Source organism: Pinus tabuliformis, chromosome Q (genome assembly GCF_031772625.1).
Source record: "Pinus tabuliformis cultivar Carrire ecotype Pingquan chromosome Q, CPIR1, whole genome shotgun sequence".
Taxonomy (NCBI): domain Eukaryota; kingdom Viridiplantae; phylum Streptophyta; class Pinopsida; order Pinales; family Pinaceae; genus Pinus; species Pinus tabuliformis.
Window position 1 is genome coordinate 595,304,287 of NC_142296.1, and position 8,064 is coordinate 595,312,350.

At 28.2% G+C, this 8,064-nt stretch overlaps 2 pseudogenes; one reads left to right on the plus strand and one right to left on the minus strand.

The window, feature by feature from the left end:
* Nucleotides 1–417: 417 nt before the first annotated feature.
* LOC149220858 (serine--glyoxylate aminotransferase pseudogene) lies at nucleotides 418–4,409 on the minus strand (annotated as a pseudogene).
* On the plus strand, nucleotides 3,931–5,166 carry LOC149220859 (auxin-responsive protein SAUR32 pseudogene; annotated as a pseudogene).
* The last annotated feature ends 2,898 nt before the right edge of the window (nucleotides 5,167–8,064 follow it).

Here is an 8,064-nt window from a genome sequence, read left to right on the forward strand (position 1 = left end):
AACTTTCTTGGCCTATGTGGTTGTGCCACATCTTCCCCATGACCTCTCTCTTTTTTCTTTTTAATTGTAAAATAACTACTTACTCTTCACTTATGTGCTCTAGGCTTAACTACTCAACAATGTTGCCATCCCCATCTAATTGTATTTGATATCTTTCTTGTGTCTCTCATCGAGGAGGCATGACCCTTGTCCTCTTTTCCAACTCCCCATTAATAGCATAATCCAACCCATTAAAATGCATACCTTCTAGATTGCTTACCTATCATAGAAATGTAAAATAAATTCCAAGAAATTACCCTCCTTAACTCTGGAATTTGTTTCAAAATACATTAACCCATTTTAATTTATAGCTACATAATTACAAGGAATTATTTACAATGTTTACAATGGAAAGTTAAACCACAGGGGATGTCACACTCACAGTCTATATAGGAGTTGAATTGATGATTTGTAGGGCTAATATGTCCCCAACTTATAGAATTTCAAATAGTTTTTCTAGTAAAAAAATACCATTAGCAACTTTGCAGTCTTTATTGGTTCTAAGTCCTTTAGGCTTGCACACACAATACCAACACTCGTCGGCAATGTCAAATCCTTTTGAGAACCTATTAGTGTTACATCCACTCCACCCATTCATCCATATGGAAGTCAATGACACAAATAGAAGGGACACCACCCACTAGAAAAAAAGTAAGACGCATGCAATCATCTGCAACCACCCATTCCAAATTTTCATTAGAAGCAAGTGAAGTTATTATTAATAAAAATAAAGTCATTTTGGGTATTATTATTGGTATGAGTGTAATTGATTGTAAATTCTAGAAAATTAGTGGACATGAACGAAGTCAAATAGTTGACTTCACTCTTGACCATGTTGCTTGTGGAATCTATCATCGAGATAAGGATGGTCTGATTATAACTAGATTCTCTTGTCTTTTAAATTTATGAAATATTCCAAAATATGCAAGAAAGATAAAGAGGACCTGATTGTAGCCAGTTTTTTAACCCTCAACTAACTTTTCTTCTTTGTAGGCAATGGATTTAGTAACTAGCATTGTAAAATTCCAAATAAATACTTTGAAGCAATGCAATCAAATCAATACCATTGGTCATACCCACCAACAACCTTCCTTATATTTGCCAAATTGTTTGTGACCCCAGTTGTAGTCTCATTGTGAAGACAACAAATAGCCTTTACTTTGTGTTCCTTATCTTCTTCAAGCTTTTCCTTTAGTAACCCAAGATTCACCCCTATCCTCCATTCGAACTATATAAAACCAGCATTAAAATTGAGGTGCTTCATTCAACCAACCATAGAAGACTAATTTGGACCATCTCAAAGAGAGATGATTGAATCTCATGGTGATAGTGTGTTTGTAAGAGCACTTTCCCAAGCACCAATACTTGGATACTTCCAGCAACATATGTTAGATTATTGATACACCATGCATGTGGACTGAGCTACCACTAACATGCAAATCAAACTTATGCAATATAGATTACCACATTGGTTTAAATTGAAAGTACCAAGTAATACCCCACATGAATTATTTCATAAATTACTAGTTAGTTTGACTAATTATAACCATATGAGGGATCCCACTTAAGTGAAAAGTCATGAAGCTAAAGAAAAACACACAAGTTTATTAAAAACAAAGCACAATTTGTGAAAGTGGGTTTAAATTTTCAATTTAACGAGCCAAGAGAATCCTATATAGCAGTAAAATGTACAGATAAATCTACCCACCAGAACACATGTAGTGAAGCTAAAGACAAATACACAACTTTATTAAAAATAAATCACAATATGTGACAGTGGGTTAAATTTTCAATTTAATGAGCTGAGAAAATCCAATATAGTAGTAAAATGTGCTGACAAATCTACGCACCAAAAATCTTGTAGTGGTAGTAAACAAATGTATAAACAACAAGCCAAAAGTATACCAAAACTCTTGTAGTGGTAGTAAACAAATGTATAAACGACAAGCCCAAAGTATGGGTTCTATCGCAAGGAACTTTGTTTCTCCCTATGCTCTCATAAATTAAGAGATTCAAATTTTTTGTGGTGTATAATAGGTAATTATGAGCTAGCACCAAAAACATCTTTTTCTCTACTCACAAGCCTCTAGCAAGGGAAATTTCAAATGGCATGCTAACATTGAGAAATAGCCAAGATAGAACGAGACCCTTAAGGATATTATGTTTTTTTTAACTATTATTATTATTTGATATAACCCCTTACAACAATATCTCATCTAATGATCCATTACAATATCTTCCACATACCAAATTGTAGAGTGCTTATTTAAATAAATAAAAAAATTAAACGTACACAACAAATAAAACTATATGTAAAAAGAAAACACACACATATATTCTTTCTAATGAAATAATCCAAGTGAGCATTCTTACTACCACTTATCAAACAAAGCTAACTACAGTGTTTGTAACACATCTACCTACTTTCTAAGAACCTAGAACTTTATGAATAACAATGTAAAGAATCCGTTAATAATTATATTTCATATGATATGTACCATATCTCTACTTATTACAAACCTTTGTCTCTCTAAAAATCTTAGTGAATACATTAGTAGATTCTCAGGTGTTATCATACATGAAATCAATTTCTTTTGATTGAATATTTTCTCTTAGAAAATGATATTGAGTTTTTTTTTGCATGATAAGTTATATTATTTGCTAATTTACCTGAACTTTGATTGTTGCATTTGATAGTTGTAGGTAACTCTTAAGTATTTCTCCATTTTATCTAAACCAAAGCAACCATATAATAATCCATGATAAACATCAAAACACTTCTTTCATTCTACATCTCATGTTGTTAAAATTTGAAAAAACATAATAAAATAATTAAATTATTTATTTATATATATATATATATATAAAGAGAGAGAGAGAGAGAGAGAGAGATTCACTTCTACTTTACCATGGAAATTTTTAATATGTAAAGAGGTTTTTACATAAATCAATCTCATGGTTATAATACTTGTTCATATGACATTTTTTTGTCATTAATCAATTTAATTAATAAAAGTAACAATTTTGGGGATAAATTTCAACTTTTAATTGAAAAATAGTAAGAATATCTTAGAATATTTTGTTGAGACTAAATCTCTATCATCCACTAAATAATTATTGATAAATCAGAATTCTAAAACTCATATTATAAAATAAATTCCAAATTAGAATTCTAAAATTCATATTTTAAAATAAATTCCAAATTAGAATTCTAAAATTCACATTTTAAAATAAATTCCAAATTAAAATGGTAGAATTCATATTTTAAAATAAATTCCAAATTAAAATTCTAAAACTCATATTTTAAAATAAATATATCTATCATCATAATTACTTAATATGAAATAATATAAAATACTTCTTAATCGATTTCAACATACAATTAAATCCTTTAATAAATATATATCCAAAAAATAAAATAACTTATCAAGTGAACATTTAAATATTTAATATATTCCATATCATCGTATACTACATAACATGAAGCAATACAAAATACTACATAACCATTTCCAACATATAATTAAATCCTTTAATAAATGTATATCCAAAAAATGAAGTAACTTGTCAAATTAACATTTAAATATTTAGTATATTCCTTATCATAGTGTACTAAATAAAGCGAAGCAATACAAAATACCTCATAATCAACTTCAACATACAATTAAATCTTTTAATAAATGTAAATCCAAAAAATAAAAAAATGTATATAGCCAATTAATTAAATAATTTCTCGAATTTTCAATACCCAAATCAATAATTATTTTAAAGCCAAACGCTTACCTGCCTGGTTTCTATGTGACCACAAGATATATATGAAATGTACCAGATGTGACCAATATTAGTATATAAAATGAAAACATCATGACTTGGAAAAAGGAGATATGTATTATTGAATACTTTATGTGTTGGGAAAGAGGGGTTGGCAAGTTTAGACGACCGTCAGGTCGCCACCTATCTACCAATTTTTGTCTTTATTATCCGATTTTATTCTACGACATCTGAATTGGGCTGGCCAGTTTCTTTGTTTCAGACTACCGATGCGATGAAGATGAAAACGGATAAGACTATTGCAAAAAGATCCTAAACAACAAAATTTTATAAGCCGGAGTTGGGCATGGGATTTGTTTTCATGTAAATTTCTTATATTACAAATTTGGAGACCCCTCCAGAAATTTGAACACGGAAGCAATATATATTGTGTGTGAAAGCAATTCTTCGCCGCCTTCGTCCCAGCTTTGCCCTCGGTTTCTTGGCCGCCTTCGTCCCAGCTTTGCCCTCGGTTTCTGCGTTTCACGTGAAGCTCGTTTTGCGTTCGTTTTAATTTGTGGGATATGCCAAATCCATTGATGCTGAGTATTACAAGCCATTGAGGCGGTGCAGTACTGCACATGGGAGACAACATGCGGCAATCGGATCAACGCAACGATCAGCACCACCACATTATTCATCTGCCTCATTTGAAAATTCCCCATTCGCTGCACTTTTCTCCTCGTCATCACCACGACGGTCATGGCACCTCAAAGGAGAAGGCGCACGATTCTCACAAGGACGTTCCCAGGGGCTGCGTTGCCGTTTACGTGGGCAGCGAAGGAGAACAACGGCAACGATTTGTAATACCGGCCGTGCATGTAAACCATCCTCTCTTCCAGAAACTCCTCAAGGAAGCCGAAGAGGAATATGGGTTTGAGCAGAAGGGCACCATAACAATTCCTTGTCATGTCTCCGATTTCCAGTGCGTGGAGGATGTTATTAACGAAGAGCACCACCAGTCTCACAGTAGCAGCAGCTTCTGCTTGCGGTAACAATGTTGACGTTCGGCTCGGCGTTCAGACCATTCTTGTAAGCGCCTTGCAGGAATTTCCTGGAATCAAGCCCGTTTCAGGAGCCCGGTTCTGGTCTAAACTTTTTTTTAGTTGCTTGTATTTTTAGTTACTTGTCATAAACGCAACCTAAATAATTAATTAATTTGGCATAAAAATATTTGCGTGCACTAGTGGTTAGATGCCTATTATACATATCTATCAATATCGGCACAGCTGCACTTTGCTATTATTTTAATAGAAGCGTGTTGTATAAGAAAACATCTTCTGATGTTTCGGGTCGAAAAGTGTACAGATTTTTATATGTGAGTTATCCTTCGAACTGTGTGAAATATTAATAATAACTAAGTCAGAGGGAAACTAATTTACTTTATTGTATTGGCATTTGAAATATTTTCTTTAGCCATCATGTTACTACGTTTGAGCTACTAGTTACACGCCACTGAGTGTGAATGGTGGGTGTACTTGTGTTCCTCGCAAACCTAACAAAGTAATCACTCAAAAATGACATCATTAGCTTTGAACCATACATGTTACTATTATTTCAGGATTTCGTTGTAAACAAGTTACAATATTGGGATTGAGTTGAACCTTTTTTATTCTATCTCATATAATTTTCTCCATTTAGGTAATAAATCAAGATTTGGTCAAAATATTTTGACTTTTAATTAAAAATATTTTTAATTTTAATTAATTTTTAAATTTTTAGAAATTATTTCTAAAAGCTATTAAAGATTTAGTAAAAGTTTTTGAATTCTTAAAAATTGAATTTCTCAATTTTTATGAGTGGATTATTAATTTTTATGAGTGGATTATTAATTTTATTTGGTTTAAAATCAAATTTTGAAATAAAAATTGTTTTAAAAAAAAATTTAATGGCAAAATGTCTTCATAAATTAATTATTATTTTTTTTTTCATTTTTTTTTTTTCCATATTTAATATTTTATTTTCCAAAACAACAGTTGCCATTATGTTTAGCTTTTAATAACCATAGAAATTAGCGGATTTGAAAATTTCAACAACACTGTTGATTTTTTCCTTGCTTATTTTCTTCATATTTTTTATTTGCCATTTCTTATTATTGAATTTACTTGGTCCAATCATTTTCCTCAATAACCTTTACATATATTATATATTTTCCCCATGCAATATAAAAAAAAATCAACACTACAATATCTTTACAATTTTAATCATAAGGTAAAAATATAAAATATAAAAATAAATTTTAGGAATCTTTTGCACTACTTAAACCTTTGTATGACTAAATTTTTTATTTTAATATATTAGACATTATAATTTTCTATATTAGATATCTTATTACATAGAAATTCTACTATAGATTATAGATTATTTATAGATGGTTGAATTAAGATGAGTATAGATATAATGTTGAATAAAGAGTTTGCTACAATAATTAGCTTTTAAAAACATTATTTATTTTAGGATGAATATAGATTTAATGTTTAATAAATAGTTTGTTACAATAATTAGCTTTAAAAATTATATATATTTTATCTATATTGTATATATATTATTTAATATAAAGATACTAGACATTGTAATTTCTTTTCATTATTTGGCCTCACAAGTTAAAGATAGAATAAAATGTGTAGAAACTCATTTCAATAAAACATTTTGTAACAAATGAAGATGTTGTGGCTAATGTTTCATCCAAAATTATGTATGGGCCTATCTCTATTTTGCTCCAAGGTTATCTAGCCCATTAATTACTTTAGTCATATTAAAATATGTTTTATTATCTAGGTTTATGAATTTGTTCAAACATTCAATAATTGTTATTTCATAAATATTACACTAGTTTAATTTCATGTTTTTGAACGGATGATGTTATTGTGGAATATTTTTTTTTTAAAATATAATTATAACTATATTATTTTTATAGATATTTTTAATAATTTTCATAAAGTGAGATTATGATGTTACATTATGTATTTATTTAATATTTAAGAGAATTGCATAAATGATCTTTTATCAAATTTAATATATTATTTTAAAGAATTTGAATCCAAATGGAAAAGATAAATATATTATACACAATTACTTAAACCAAATTAAATTAACTAAAAATATTTTCAGTGAGATAACTTGTATCTAAATAATTTTCATAAACTTGGTAACTTATAAGGATAATCAAAATGTATTAATAATATGGTTTAGATAACTTTTATCTCAATAAATTTCATAAACTTTGTAGCTTAAGATAATCATGTGTAGTAATATGTAGTAATAATGGGATTGAACTAATTATTAATTCATATTTAATAATTTTTTTATTTTTAAAAAAATTATATTTTCTCTCTGTTTAAAGGAGCGTCCATATAATAATATAACAATATTTAGATGCATGTATCATTACAACAATATTCTTTATTATCCTAACAATAAATAAACTTACGTCATTAAAGTAACAACCAAGATCAATAAAATAATACAACAATATTCATATGCATGTATAACAATATTTCTCATTATAATAAAAATAAATTAACTGAAGTCAATAAAATAACAACCAAGATAATTAAAATAATACAACAATATTCATATACACATATCATTACAATAATATGTGTGGTCATCCTAAATTACTGACAATAAATTCAATTTAGATCAATAAAATAATAACCATTTACCCGACGACAAAATATAATTCTAATAAACAATTAATTTTTAATTATCTTTAATAAAATTTAATATTTAAATTTCGCTTTTGATATCTCATCAATCTTAAGTCAAAATATGTTAAAGGAAAAGCTCGACTCAGAATTAATGCACTATAGACTATAAATAGATCATGGCAATTATAAGATGAAAAACATAAATATGTGGATTCGGATGATTTAGAGCATTTATAAAATGATTTTAAATATTTTATAATAAAATAAATAAGAAATAAAAATAGTTTTAAAATTAATAATATTATTTGGGATAATTTTATAAAAATGTGAAAATTGATTTTTTTTTTTTAATTTTAATAATTGATTTTTTTATATGAATAAAATATATATTTTTAATTTGGTAAAATATTATAAAAATAAAATAGTCAATTTCAAAAAAATGATATTTAATAAGGAATCCTATTTGAATGGTTTATGAGTCACAATTTTTGTTAAGGTTTTGCAAATGAGGTAGCAAGCTAAGTGGGCTTGATTGTTGGGAAAACTCTATAATTAAGAGTGCTTG